Source organism: Oncorhynchus tshawytscha, linkage group LG04 (assembly GCF_018296145.1).
Source record: "Oncorhynchus tshawytscha isolate Ot180627B linkage group LG04, Otsh_v2.0, whole genome shotgun sequence".
NCBI classification, from domain to species: domain Eukaryota; kingdom Metazoa; phylum Chordata; class Actinopteri; order Salmoniformes; family Salmonidae; genus Oncorhynchus; species Oncorhynchus tshawytscha.
The window spans coordinates 517,262-531,741 of record NC_056432.1 but is presented as its reverse complement, the minus strand read 5'-3'; positions in this window follow the sequence as shown (position 1 = coordinate 531,741).

Genomic DNA, 14,480 nt, shown 5'->3' with positions numbered 1-14,480 from the left:
ACGCACCCTTGTGGGGCCCCAGTGTTGAGGATCAGCGGGGAGGAGATGTTGTTGCCTACCCTCACCACCTGGGGGCGGCCCGTCAGGAAGTCCAGTACCCAGTTGCACAGGGCGGGGTCGAGACCCAGGGTCTCGAGCTTGATGACGAGCTTGGAGGGTACTATGGTGTTGAATGCCGAGCTGTAGTCGATGAACAGCATTCTCACATAGGTATCGTAGTCCATGTGGGTTTTAATGACATTAAGAAGGGCAGCTCTGAACAGTTGAAACTGGATTTCAAAGAGCTGATTGACTCTCTGCTAGACACTAATAAAAGACCCATCATATCTGGCCCTGTGCCCTGTGTCCTCTCTAAATCGTGGCATTGAACGCTTTAGCAGGATTCTTACTCTTCACAACTGGCTACATGAGTTGTGAATGTGTGTAACTTTTGTTGACAATTTCGATACCTTTTGGAAACAAAACACATTTTATAAAGGAGGATAGGATCCACCCAAATAATTTGGTTTCCTGGATCCTTTCACAGCATTATAAGGCTGCGTTGAGACAATAACGTATCCAATTTTTTTTTTAATTCTTTAAACAATTTTTTACCCCTTTTTCTCCCCAATTTCGTGGTATCCAATTGTTTAGTAGCTACTATCTTGTCTCATCGCTACAACTCCCGTACGGGCTCAGGAGAGACGAAGGTTGAAAGTCATGCGTCCTCCGATACACAACCCAACCAAGCCGCACTGCTTCTTAACACAGCGCTATCCAACCCGGAAGCCAGCCGCACCAATGTGTCGGAGGAAACACCGTTCACCTGGCAACCTTGGTTAGCGTGCATTGTGCCCGGCCCGCCACAGGAGTCGCTGGTGCGCGATGAGACAAGGATTAGGTATCAATGACCCAAGCCCAGCTCATCCCTACCATTGTCTCACTGAGTCATCATAATGCTTTAGCAAATGTTTTAGTACATTATACCAGGGGCATTGGTAGACACAAGGTAAGTAACATAATTTTTGTCCCTCTAACTGCCCTGAATGCCTCTGCTGATCCTAGAGCTATTGTATGCAGTAACCATATTTAATTTTAATTTTATTTTATTCAAACTTTATTTAACTAGGCAAGTCAGTTCTCATTTACAATTACAGCCTACCATACGGCAAAATGCCGCCTGCTGGGACAGGGGCTGGGATAAAAAAAATAATATACATATATATATATATATATATATATATATATATATATATATATATATATATATATATATATATATATATATATATGTATCTAAAGCCCGTTGTTGCTGGAAGAAGGTGAGGACCAAGGTGCAGCGTGGTATGTGTCCATATTTATTAGAATAAACACGGAAATAACAAAAATGACAAAGGGAAACGACCGAAAACAGTTCTGGCTGATGCAGACACACAACAGAAAACAGAAAATAATCACCCACGAAACACAATAGAAAACAGGCTCCCTAAATATGGTTCTCAATCAGGGACAACGATAGACAGCTGCCTCTGATTGAGAACCATACCAGGCCAAACACAGAAATAGCAAATCATAACAAAAGAACATAGGTCAGAACGTGACAGTAAACCCCCCGCAAAGGTGCGGACTCTGGCCGCAAAACCTGAACCTATAGGGGAGGGTCTGGATGGGTGTCTGTCCGCGGTGGCGGCTCTGGCGCGGGACGTGGACCCCACTCCACCATAGTCCTTGTCCGCCTCTTAGCCCGCCTCCGTGGCCTCTTAAGAGCGGTGACCCTCGCCGCCGACCTCGGACTGGGGACCCTAGCCACAGGTCCTGAACGGATGGGAGACTACGGTAGCACCGGACAGGCGGGAGACTCCGGCAGCTCCGGAGAGAAAGGCGATTCCGGCAGCGCCGGCGTGACGGGCGGCTCCGGACAGACGGGAGGCTCCGGCAGCTCAGGACAGACGGTCTGCTCCGGCAGCTCAGGACAGACGGGCGGCTCCGGCAGCTCAGGACAGACGGGCGGCTCCGGCAGCTCAGGACAGACGGGCGGCTCCGGCAGCTCAGGACAGACGGGCGGCTCCGGCAGCTCAGGACAGACGGGCGGCTCCGGCAGCTCAGGACAGGAGGGAGGCTCCGGCAGCTCAGGACAGGAGGGAGACTCCGGCAGCTCAGGACAGGAGGGAGACTCCGGCAGCTCAGGACAGGAGGGAGACCGGCAGATCCGGACTCGAGGGAGACTCCGGCAGATCCGGACTCGAGGGAGACTCCGGCAGATCCGGACTCGAGGGAGACTCCGGCAGATCCGGACTCGAGGGAGACTCCGGCAGATCCGGACTCGAGGGAGACTCCGGCAGATCCGGACTCGAGGGAGACTCCGGCAGATCCGGACTCGAGGGAGACTCTGGCAGCGCTGGACAGGCGGGAGAACCTGTAGGAAGGAGACGGAGAGACAGCCTGGTGCGGGGGACTGCCACCGGAGGGCTGGTGCGTAGAGGCGGCACCGGATAGACCAGACCGTGAAGGCGCACTGGAGGTCTCGAGCAACGAGCCTGCCCAACCCTACCTGGCTGAATGCTCCCCGTAGCCAGGCCAGTGCGGCGAGGTGGAATAGCCCGCACTGGGCTGTGCTGGCGAACCGGGGACACCATGCGTAGGGCTGGTGCCCTGTACCCCGGCCCGAGGAGACGCACTGGAGACCAGATGCACTGAGCCGGCTTCATGGCACCTGGCTCAATGCCCAATCTAGCCCGGCCGATACGAGGCGCTGCTATGTACCGCTCCGAGCTATGCATGCGCACCGGGGACACTGTGCGCCTCACGGCATAACACGGTGCCTGCCCGGTCCCTCTCTCTCCACCGTAAGCATGGGGAGTTGGCTTAGGTCTACTACCTGACTTAGCCACACTCATCGTGTGCCTCTCCCCAATACCTTTTTGGGGCTGCCTCTCGGGCATCCTTGTCAGCCGTGTTCCCTCAAATCGCTGGCTCCCTTTAGCTGCTGCCTCCACTCTCCTGGCTGCCTCCATCTGTTCCCATGGGAGGCGATCCCTTCCAGCCAGTATCTCCTCACATGTGTAGCAACCCTTGCCGTCCAGAATGTCCTCCCATGTCCATTCCTCCTTATAGCGCTGTTCCTGCTGCTGCTGCCTGTTACCACGCTGCTTGGTCCTTTGGTGGTGGGTCATTCTGTGACCCACCACCAAAGGACCAAGCAGCGTGGTAACACGCGTGGTAACACGGGTGCAGACACACAACAGAAAACAGAAAATAAACACCCACGAAACACAATAGAAAACAGACTCCCTAAATATGGTTCTCAATCAGGGACAACGATAGACAGCTGCCTCTGATTGAGAACCATACCAGGCCAAACACAGAAATAGCAAATCATAGACAACCCACCCAACTCACGCCCTGATCATACTAAAACAAAGACATAACAAAAGAACATAGGTTAGAACGTGACAATATATATATATATATAGGACAAAACACACATCACAACAAGAGAGACAGCACAACACTACATAAAGAGAGACCTAAGACAACAACATAGCAAGGCAGCAACACATGACAACACAGCATGGTAGCAACACAACATGACAACAACATGGTAGCAACACAACATAGTACTGTAGCAGCACAAAACATTGTTCAAACATTATTGGTTACAGAAAACAGAAGAAAAGGGTAAGAAGGTAGAGATAACAATTCATCACGCAAAGCAGGCACAACTCTCAGTAACAGGGTCCATGATTGAGTCTTTGAATGAAGTTATTGAGATATTTATTTAATTTATTTAACCTTTGTTTAACCAGGCAAGTCAGTTAAGAACAAATTCTTATTTACAATGACGGCCTACCAAAAGGAAAAAGGCCTCCTGCCGGGACGGGGGCTGGGATTAAAATAAAAAAATAAAAACATTATAAATATAGGACAAAACACACATCACAACAAGAGAAACAGCACAACACTACATAAAGAGAGACCTGAGACTACAACATAGCAAGGCAGCAACACATGACAACACAGCATGGTAGCAACACAAAACATGGTACAAGCATTATTGGGACAGACAACAGCACAAAGGGAAAGAAGATAGAGACATCACACAAAGCAGCCACAACTGTCAATAAGACGGTCCATGATTGAGTCTTTGAGTGAAGAGATAAAGAAAAAACTGTCCAGTTTGAGTGTTTGTTGCAGTTCATTTCAGTCGCTAGCTGCAGCGATGCCTATGAACCTTATTTAGCACTGAGGTTGTGTGCCCTAGTAGGAAGTCCACTGTGTGCAGCTCACCCTGCACCAACATAAATAACATAAGAATATCTACTTCTGCTAAGCTTCCAAGTAAAGCAGTGAAAACAAGCAAGCATCCCAGAAAAGTGCTTCATAATAGCCCATGTTAACATATGTATCTTAAGAAACAAGGTACATGAAATTAAAACCAGTTATGCATTAGGGGGCACTATTAAAATTTTGGGATGAAAAACGTTCCCGTTTTAAACAAGATATTTTGTCACGAAAAGATGCTCGACTGCGCATATAATTGACAGCATTGGAAAGAAAACACTCTGACGTTTCCAAAACTGCAAAGATATTGTCTGTGAGTGCCACAGAACTGATGTTACAGGGGAAACCCAGATAAAAATCCAACCAGGAAGTGACGCATTTTTTGAAACCGCCTAATGCCAATGACTCCTTATATGGCTGTGAATGAGCTACGAATGAGCTTACGTTTTCCACGTATTCCCCAAGGTGTCTATAGCATTGTGACGTCTTTTTAGGCATTTCCATTGAAGAATAGCTGTAAGGGACCATATATAGCATGTGGTCACATGGTGTCTCCCGCAGAAAATCTTGCGTAAAATACTGAGGTAGCCATTTTTCCAATCGCTTCTTGTGAGAAACCAATTGCCTCGACGGATATATTATCGAATCTATATGTTAAAAACACCTTGAGGATGGATCCTAAACAACGTTTGCCGTGTTTCTGTCGATATTATGGAGCAAATTTTGAAAAAAGTTTGCCGTTATAGTTGCAGCATTTTCCGGTCGATTTCTCAGCCAAGCATGATGAAGAAAGGAGAGCTATTTCGCCTACAAAAATAATATTTTTGGAAAAAAGGAACATTTGCTATCTAACTGGGAGTCTCCTGAGTGAAAGCATCTGAAGTTCTTCAAAGGTTAATGAATTAATTTGGTTGCTTTTCTTATTTTCGTGAAAATGTTGCCTGTTGCCAGCAGAGCTAGTATAGCATTATGGCATGATAAACTTACACAAATGCTTGTCTAGCGTTGGCTGTAATGCATATTTTGAAAATCTGAGATGACAGTGTTGTTAACAAAAGGCTAAGCTTGTGTTTGAATATATTTATTTCATTTCATTTGTGATTTTCATGAATAGGAAAAGTTACTAGAGGGGTATTTATGTCCGCTGCGTTATGCTAATTCGTTTGAGGGTATGATTACGCTCATAGATACGGGTTTGCTCGTCGCTTGTTGGTAACAGATTACATTTATCTCTGAGACAATACCTTTGATGAGTCGCAGTAATACACGGTTATAACATTTACAGAAAAGACAGAAATGCCAAAGGTGGAGGTGTTGCTGTTTATATTCAGAACTTCATTGCTGTAAAGATTAGAAAGGATATCATGTTAAATACTGTTGAATTAATATGGCTACAGGTTAATCTGCCTCACCTAAAGACCTTTCTGGTGGAAGCTGCTATAGACCACCAAGTGCCAACAGTCAGTATCTGGATAACATGTGAAATGCTTGATAATGTACACTACCGTTCAAAAGTTTGGAGTCACTTAGAAATGTCCTTGATTTTGAAGGAAAATAACACTTTTTGGCCATTAAAATAACAGCAAATTGATCAGAAATACAATGTAGACATTGTTAATGCTGTAAATGATTATTGTAGCTGTAAATGGCAGATTTTTTTTATGGAATATCTACATAGGCATATAGAGGCCCATTATCAGCAACCATCACTCCTGTGTTCCAATGGCACAATTTGTTAGCTAATACAAGTTTATAATTTTAAATGGCTAATTGATCATTAGAAAGCCCTTTTGCAATTATGTTAGCACAGCTGAAAACTGTTGTCCTGATTTAAAGAAGCAATATAACTGGCCTTCTTTAGACTAGTTGGGTATCTGGAGAATCAGCATTTGTGGGTTTGATTACAGGCTCAAAATGGCCAGAAACAAAGTACTTACTTCTGAAACTCGTCAGTCTATTCTTGTTCTGAGAAATTAAGGCTATTCCCTGTGAGAAATTGACAAGAAACTGAGGATTGCGTACAAAGCTGTGTACTACTCCCTTCACAGAACAGTGCAAACAGGATCAAACCAGAATAGAAAGAGTGGGAGGCCTCGGTGCACAAATGAGCAAGAGGACAAGTACATTAGAGTATCTAGTTTGAGAAACAGATGCCTCACAAGTCCTCAACTGGCAACTTTATTAAATATTACCCGCAAAACACGAGTTTCAACTTGAACAGTGAAGATGCGACTTCGGGATGCTGGCCTTCTAGGCAGAGTTGCAAAGAAAAAGCCCTATCTCAGACTGGCTAATAAAAATAAAATATTAAGATGGGCAAAATAACACAGACACTGGACAGAAGAACTCTGCCTAGAAGGCCAGCATCCCAGATTTGCCTCCCATGCCAGGGTAATGAACACTTGGTTAGTGTGAAAAGGGTAACACCTTTGAAAGTGTTCCATTACCTCTGTATAGATTGAGACAATATAGACATATTTTCAGTATTAAATCGAACACTATAAGAGTTGATTTAACACTAGCAGTTTTACTGTAGGAGATAGGAAGTAGGGGCTTGTTTGGCAGAGGTGTCCAGGTGCAGAGACGGTGCTTTAACCTTGGAGGAGGCTGAACAGAACGGAACTCTTCGATAACACAAAGTTGCCTGTTGCTACTGTCACACAAACCGTTTAGTCAGCAGGCCGTGTGCCATTCTCCCTGTTGACACATCAACACACTGTGTTTTACTGTACAGAACAAACTGGTTTCTACTCATCTACTGTACAGAACCAACTGGTTTCATCATCTCATCTACTGTACAGAACAAACTGGTTTCATCATCTCATCTACTGTACAGAACAAACTGGTTTCTACTTCTCGTCTGTCTGTCTGTCTGTCTGTCTCTGTCTGTCTGTCTGTCTCTGTTTGTCTGTCTCTGTCTGTCTGTCTCTCTGTCTGTCTCTGTCTGTCTGTCTGTCTCTGTCTGTCTCTCTGTGTGTTGTATGTCTAGATGTCTTTTGTCTCCTGAGACGGTCTGTCTCCTGAGACGGTCTAGGCATGCTCATTTCCAGAAACGATGACTTGGATGCACTGCTATATGTGTTATTAGAAAAGAAGTAAAGAGAGAGAGGGGGGGGGGGATTTAGTTTGTTGGTTGACACAATCTGTTCTTAGTATCTGACTGTGAACCAGAAGAAGACTGTATTTTTATTGTGGGTACTAACATCAGGTTGCTGTTCTGAGTATCTGGTCAGGGAACCATAGAGATCCCTCTGTTGACTACACAAACCATCTGCCAAGGGGTTAGTAGAAATGCAATGTAGCTTTACTACAATATCACGGAAACATGGAAAGTCACATTCGCTCATAATTGATTTGTGAAACATTTATGTACGTTTTCCTTACAAAGGCTTTATGAATGCCTCATTAAGATTTCTAAGATAAACTTTGTTTAAAGTGTAACAAAAAAATAATTTCTTATCTCTGTCATGGTTCCACCTGTCACCAGAGGGCGGCAGAGACCGTCCTAGAGACATTAACCACACTCAGGTTGTCATGGTTCCACCTGTCACCAGAGGGCAGCAGAGACCGTCCTAGAGACATTAACGACACTCAGGTTGTCATGGTTCCACCTGTCACCAGAGGGCGGCAGAGACTGTCCTAGAGACATTAACGACACTCAGGTTGTCATGGTTCCACCTGTCACCAGAGGGCGGCAGAGACTGTCCTAGAGACATTAACCACACTCAGGTTGTCATGGTTTTATCTGTCACCAGAGGACAGCAGAGACTGTCCTAGAGACATTAACCACACTCAGGTTGTCATGGTTCTACCTGTCACCAGAGGACAGCGGAGACCGTCCTAGAGACATTAACGACACTCAGGTTGTCATGGTTTTATCTGTCACCAGAGGACAGCAGAGACCGTCCTAGAGACATTAACCACACTCAGGTTGTCATGGTTTTATTTGTCACCAGAGGACAGCAGAGACCGTCCTAGAGACATTAACCACACTCAGGTTGTCATGGTTTTATCTGTCACCAGAGGACAGCAGAGACCGTCCTAGAGACATTAACCACACTCAGGTTGTCATGGTTTTATCTGTCACCAGAGGACAGCAGAGACCGTCCTAGAGACATCAACGACACTCAGGTTGTCATGGTTACACCTGTCACCAGAGGACAGCAGAGACCGTCCTAGAGACATTAACGACACTCAGGTTGTCATGGTTTTATCTGTCACCAGAGGACAGCAGAGACTGTCCTAGAGACATTAACCACACTCAGGTTGTCATGGTTCTACCTGTCACCAGAGGACAGCGGAGACCGTCCTAGAGACATTAACCACACTCAGGTTGTCATGGTTTTATCTGTCACCAGAGGACAGCAGAGACCGTCCTAGAGACATTAACCACACTCAGGTTGTCATGGTTTTATTTGTCACCAGAGGACAGCAGAGACCGTCCTAGAGACATTAACCACACTCAGGTTGTCATGGTTTTATCTGTCACCAGAGGACAGCAGAGACCGTCCTAGAGACATTAACCACACTCAGGTTGTCATGGTTTTATCTGTCACCAGAGGACAGCAGAGACCGTCCTAGAGACATCAACGACACTCAGGTTGTCATGGTTACACCTGTCACCAGAGGACAGCAGAGACCGTCCTAGAGACATTAACCACACTCAGGTTGTCATGGTTTTATCTGTCACCAGATGACAGCAGAGACCGTCCTAGAGACATTCACGATACTCAGGTTGTCATGGTTTCACCTGTCACCAGATTGCAGCAGAGACCGTCCTAGAGACATTAACCACACTCAGGTTGTCTTATTTACTCATTCTGATTTCCTTGTTAATTAATAAAGGTGTGTTTTCTGTTGTCTTTGGCTGAAGCGGGCTGTGAAGTGGTGAGGTTGGACCCAGGTGCAGAGAAGAGACCAGACAAGGAATCAGTGGTTAAAGATAAACGTAAAACTTTACTAAGAAACGGTAGCCACAGGATCACAGTACACTTGAAAAAACAACAAACACTAAGTCTCAAACTCACTCAGGAAACAACTGCAAATGGTAAACAATTCAAACTTCAGGACAAGGACAACAGAACACACCTCTTTTAATAACAGGAAAATGTAACGAGTAAATAGGACAACCGGAGTGTCGTTAATGTCTCCAGGACCGTCTCTGTTAGACAGGGAACTCTTTATCCACCATATAGCAGGGGGTGTAAAGCCATAACACATACCTTTTGCCAGCAGCAGACTGTGATCGATAATGTCTAAGGCCACACTGAAGTCTAACAATACAGGCCCACAATCTTTTTATCGTCAATTTCTCTCAGCCAATCATCAGTCATTTGTGTAAGTGGTGTGCTTGTTGAATGTCCTTCTCTATAAGCATGCTGAAAGTCTGTTGTCAATTTGTTTACTGTAAAATAGTATTGTATCTGGTCAACCTGTAAGGACCGACGCCGGAGATGAGAAGCAGGTACGGGGAGTAAACATTTCATCAGGAAACAGACAAAGACCAAGACAAGAACAGCATCAGCACAGGGGTACAAAACGACAAACAAAAATTAATGCTGAAGCAGGGAACAGGGCAGGGAACCAGACAGATATAGGATGAGGTAATGACAGAGGTGATTGAGTCCATGTGAGTCCAATAATTGCTGATGCCCGTGACGGAGGAAGGCAGGTATGCGTAATGATGGTGGCAGGAGTGCCTAATGCTGGGGAACCTGGCGCCTTTGAGCGCCAGGGAGGGGGAGCGGGAGCAGGCGTGATACAATTTTTTCCCCCCCAAAAGTTTACTAAGGGTAGTAACAGGCTGATTGGTCAGTTATTTGAGCCAGTAAAGGGGGCTTTACTATTCTTAGGTAGCAGAATGACTTTTGCTTCCCTCCAAGCCCTGAGGCTTAAATTGAAGATGTGGCAAATAGGAGTGGCAATATCGTCCACTATTATCCTCAGTAATTTTCCATCTAAATTGTCAGACCACAGTGGTTGTCATTGTTGATAGACAACAAAAAATGTACCTCTTCCCCAATAATTTTACGGAATTTATAATTACAATGCTTGTCTTTCATAATTTGTTCAGACTTGGATGAGTAGCGTCCTGAGGAGCCTAAGTTTACTAATCTTGCCAATGACAAAAATAATTATGGTAGTTGGCAATAGCAGTTGGCTTTGTGATGAACGTGTTATGCCCCAACCTTAGAGATCCCTTTTATGTCTCTATTTTGGTTTGGTCTGGGCCTGAGTTGGGGTGGACATCCTGTTTTGTTCTGTTTTCTATTTCTGTGAGTTTGGCCGGGCAGCTGTCTATTGTTGTCTCTGATTGAGAACCATACTTTGGTAGCCTTTTCCCACCTGTGTTTTGTGGGTAGTTTTCTATTTTGTTCAATGAATGATGGAGCTTGCCTTTTTTCCCAGAATTTCATTTAAGGCGCTCCAAAGCTTTTTACTATCATTCTTTATTTAATTTCTTGTTTTCATAGCGTAGTTTCTTCTTTTTATTCAATTTAGTCTCATGATTTCTCAATTTGCAAAAGTTTGCCAATCGGTTGTGCAGCCAGACCTATTTGCCATTCCTTTTGCCTCATCTCTCTCAACCATACTATTTTTAAAATTCCTCATCAATCCATAGAGATTTGACAGTTTTTACAGTAATTTTCTTAACGTATGCATGCTTATTAGCAACTGGAATAAGCAATTTCATAAATGTGTCAAGTCAAGTGTATGTTTGCTCCTCATTACACACCACAGACCAACAGATATTTTTCACATCAATAACATAGGTGTAAGGGTTTTCTGTTGAAAGAGAGGCGGACCAAAACGCAGCGTGGTGGTTATTCATGTTTTTAATAAAGACGACTATACATGAACAGACTATACAAAACCAGAAAAGTGAAAACCTAAACAGTCCTATCTGGTGCAAACACAGAGACAGGAACAATCACCCACAAAACCCAACACAAAACAGGCTACCTAAATATGGTTTCCAATCAGAGACAATGACTAACACCTGCCTCTGATTGAGAACCATATCAGGCCAAACATAGAAATAGACAAACCAGACACACAACATAGAATGCCCACCCAGCTCACGTCCTGACCAACACTAAAACAAGGAAAACACATACGAACGATGGACAGAACGTGACAGAACCCCCCAAGGTGCGGACTCCGAACGCACAACCTAAACCTATGGGGGAGGGTCTGGGTGGGCATCTGTCCGCGGTGGCGGCTCTGGCGCTGGACGTGGACCCCACTCCATAATTGTCTTAGTCCACCTCCTTGGTGTCCCTTGAGTGGCGACCCTCGCCGCTAACCTTGGCCTAGGAAACCTAACAACGGGCCCCACTGGACTGAGGTAGCTCAGGACCGAGGGGAAGCTCGGGACCGAGGGGAAGCTCGGGACCGAGGGGAAGGTTGATGGATCTACCAGATCCTGGCTGGCTGGTGGTTCCGGCAGATCCTGGCTGACTGGCAGATCCTGGCTGACTGGCAGATCTGGCAGATCCTGGCTGACTGGCACTTCTGGCGGATCCTGGCTGACTGGTGGATCCTGGCAGACTGGCGGATCCTGGCACACTGGCGGATCCTGGCACACTGGCGGATCCTGGCACACTGGCGGATCCTGGCACACTGGCGGATCCTGGCACACTGGCGGATCCTGGCACACTGGCGGATCCTGGCACACTGGCGGATCCTGGCACACTGGCGGATCCTGGCACACTGGCGGATCCTGGCACCTGGCGGATCCTGGCACACTGGCGGATCCTGGCACACTGGCGGATCCTGGCACACTGGCGGATCCTGGCGACACTGGCGGATCCTGGCACACTGGCGGATCCTGGCACACTGGCGGATCCTGGCACACTGGCGGATCCTGGCACACTGGCGGATCCTGGCTGACTGGCACTTCTGGCGGATTCTGGCTGACTGGCACTTCTGGCGGATCCTGGCTGACTGGTGGATCCTGGCAGACTGGCGGATCCTGGCTGAATGGCGGATCTAACTGATCATGGCTGACTGGCAGATTCTGGTCGACTGGCAGATCCTGGCCGACTGGCAGATTCTGGTCGACTGGCAGATCCTGGCCGACTGGCAGATCCTGGCCGACTGGCGGCGCTGGGCAGATTGGCGGCACTGGCGGCGCTGGGCAGACTGGCGGCACTGGCGGCGCTGGCGGCGCTGGGCAGACTGGCGGCACTGGCGGCGCTGGGCAGACTGGTGGCTCAGACGGCGCTGGGCAGACTGGTGGCTCAGACGGCGCTGGGCAGACTGGCGGCACTGGTGGTGCTGGGCAGACGGGTAGCTCAGACGGCGCTGGGCAGGCTGGCGGCACTGGCGGCGCTGGGCAGACTGGCGGCACTGGCGGCGCTGGCGGCGCTGGGCAGACTGGCGGCACTGGCGGTGCTGGGCAGACTGGTAGCTCAGACTGCGCTGGGCAGACTGGCGGCACTGGCAGCGCTGGGCAGACTGGTGGCACTGGCAGCGCTGGGCAGACGGGTAGCTCAGACGGCGCTGGGCAGACGGGTAGCTCAGACGGCGCTGGGCAGGCTGGAGAAAAAGGCTCTGGCAGCGCTGGACTGAGGAGCACTGGTGCCTCTGGAATGAGGGGCTCTGGCGCGAGGGGCGGTAGCTCTGACAGCGCCGGACAGGCGGGAGACTCTGGCTGCGCTGGAGTGGAGGAAGGCTCCGGCAGCGCTGGACAGGTGGGACGCACTGTAGGCCTGATGCGTGGTGCTGGCACTGGTATGCCGTGCATACTATGCCAAGCCAACAACTTTCTTTCTACTCTGTCCAATACATCCTCCACACTCTCAGACTCAGCACTCTGCTTCGCCGACAGCTCCAATTCCATCCATGGCTCTGCCCAGGGTCCTTGTCCGTCAAGGATCTCCTCCCAAGTCCATTTATCCAAAGAGTGCAGCCTCTCCCACTGCTGCTGCTGCCTCTGTTGCTTCTCCTGCTGCTGCCTTTGCTGCTGCTGCTGTTGCTCCTGCTGCACCTGTCGCTTCTCCTGCTGCTGCTGTTGCTGCTGCCTCTGTTTACCACGCCGCTTGGTCCTTGGTTGGTGGGTGATTCTGTAAGGGTTTTCTTCTGGTGAAAGAGAGGAGGACCAAAATGCAGCATGGTGGTTATTCATGTTTTTAATAAAGACGACTATACATGAACAGACTATACAAAACAAGAAAAGTGAAAACCTAAACAGTCCTATCTGGTGCAAACACAGAGACAGGAACAATCACCCACAAAACCCAACACAAAACAGGCTACCTAAATATGGTTCCCAATCAGAGACAATGACTAACACCTGCCTCTGATTGAGAACCATATCAGGCCAAACATAGAAATAGACAAACCAGACACACAACATAGAATGCTCACCCAGCTCACGTCCTGACCAACACTAAAACAAGGAAAACACATACGAACGATGGACAGAACGTGACAATAGGAATCACTACAAAACTTCTGGTATGACCTCTTATACACTATATAGGCCCAGCCTTTGGAACTTTGGTTTTCCTAGATATGGCTACAAAATTGTGATCACTACATCTGATGGATCTGGATACTGCTTTCAAGCTAATTTCTGAAGAATACATGTTGATAATTTAATTCCTGTACTGTTTGTAACTACCCTGGAAGGTTGAATGATAACCTGAACCAGGTTGCACTGGTTACAGTTTGAAGCTTTTTCTTGAGTGTGCAGCTTGGTGAAAGCCAGTCAATATTTAAGTCACCCAGAAAATATACCTCTTTTGATATCACATACATTATCAAGCATTTCACACATGTTATCCAGACTGTTAGCACTTGGTGGTCTATGGCAGCTTCCCACCAGAATGGGCATTAGGTGAGGCAGATGAACTTGCAGCTATATTACTTCAACAGTATTTAACATGAGATCTTCTCAAATTTTACAGGAATGTGGTTCTGAATATAAACAACAACACCTTTGACATTTCTGAAAATGTTTGAACCTTGTATTGCTACCACTGTAGCATCAAAGGTATTATCTAAATGAGTTTCAGAGATAGTCCGAATATTAATGTCATCTGTTACTCGCAAATGATTGATTTCATAAACTTTGTTTCCTACGCCACATATGATAATGTGGGCTATTTTGAGCATTTTTCTTCTGGGATGCTTACTTGTTTTCATTGCTTTACTGGTAAGCTTAGCAAAAGTATCGGAAGTTTACATACACATAGGTTGGAGTCATTAAAACT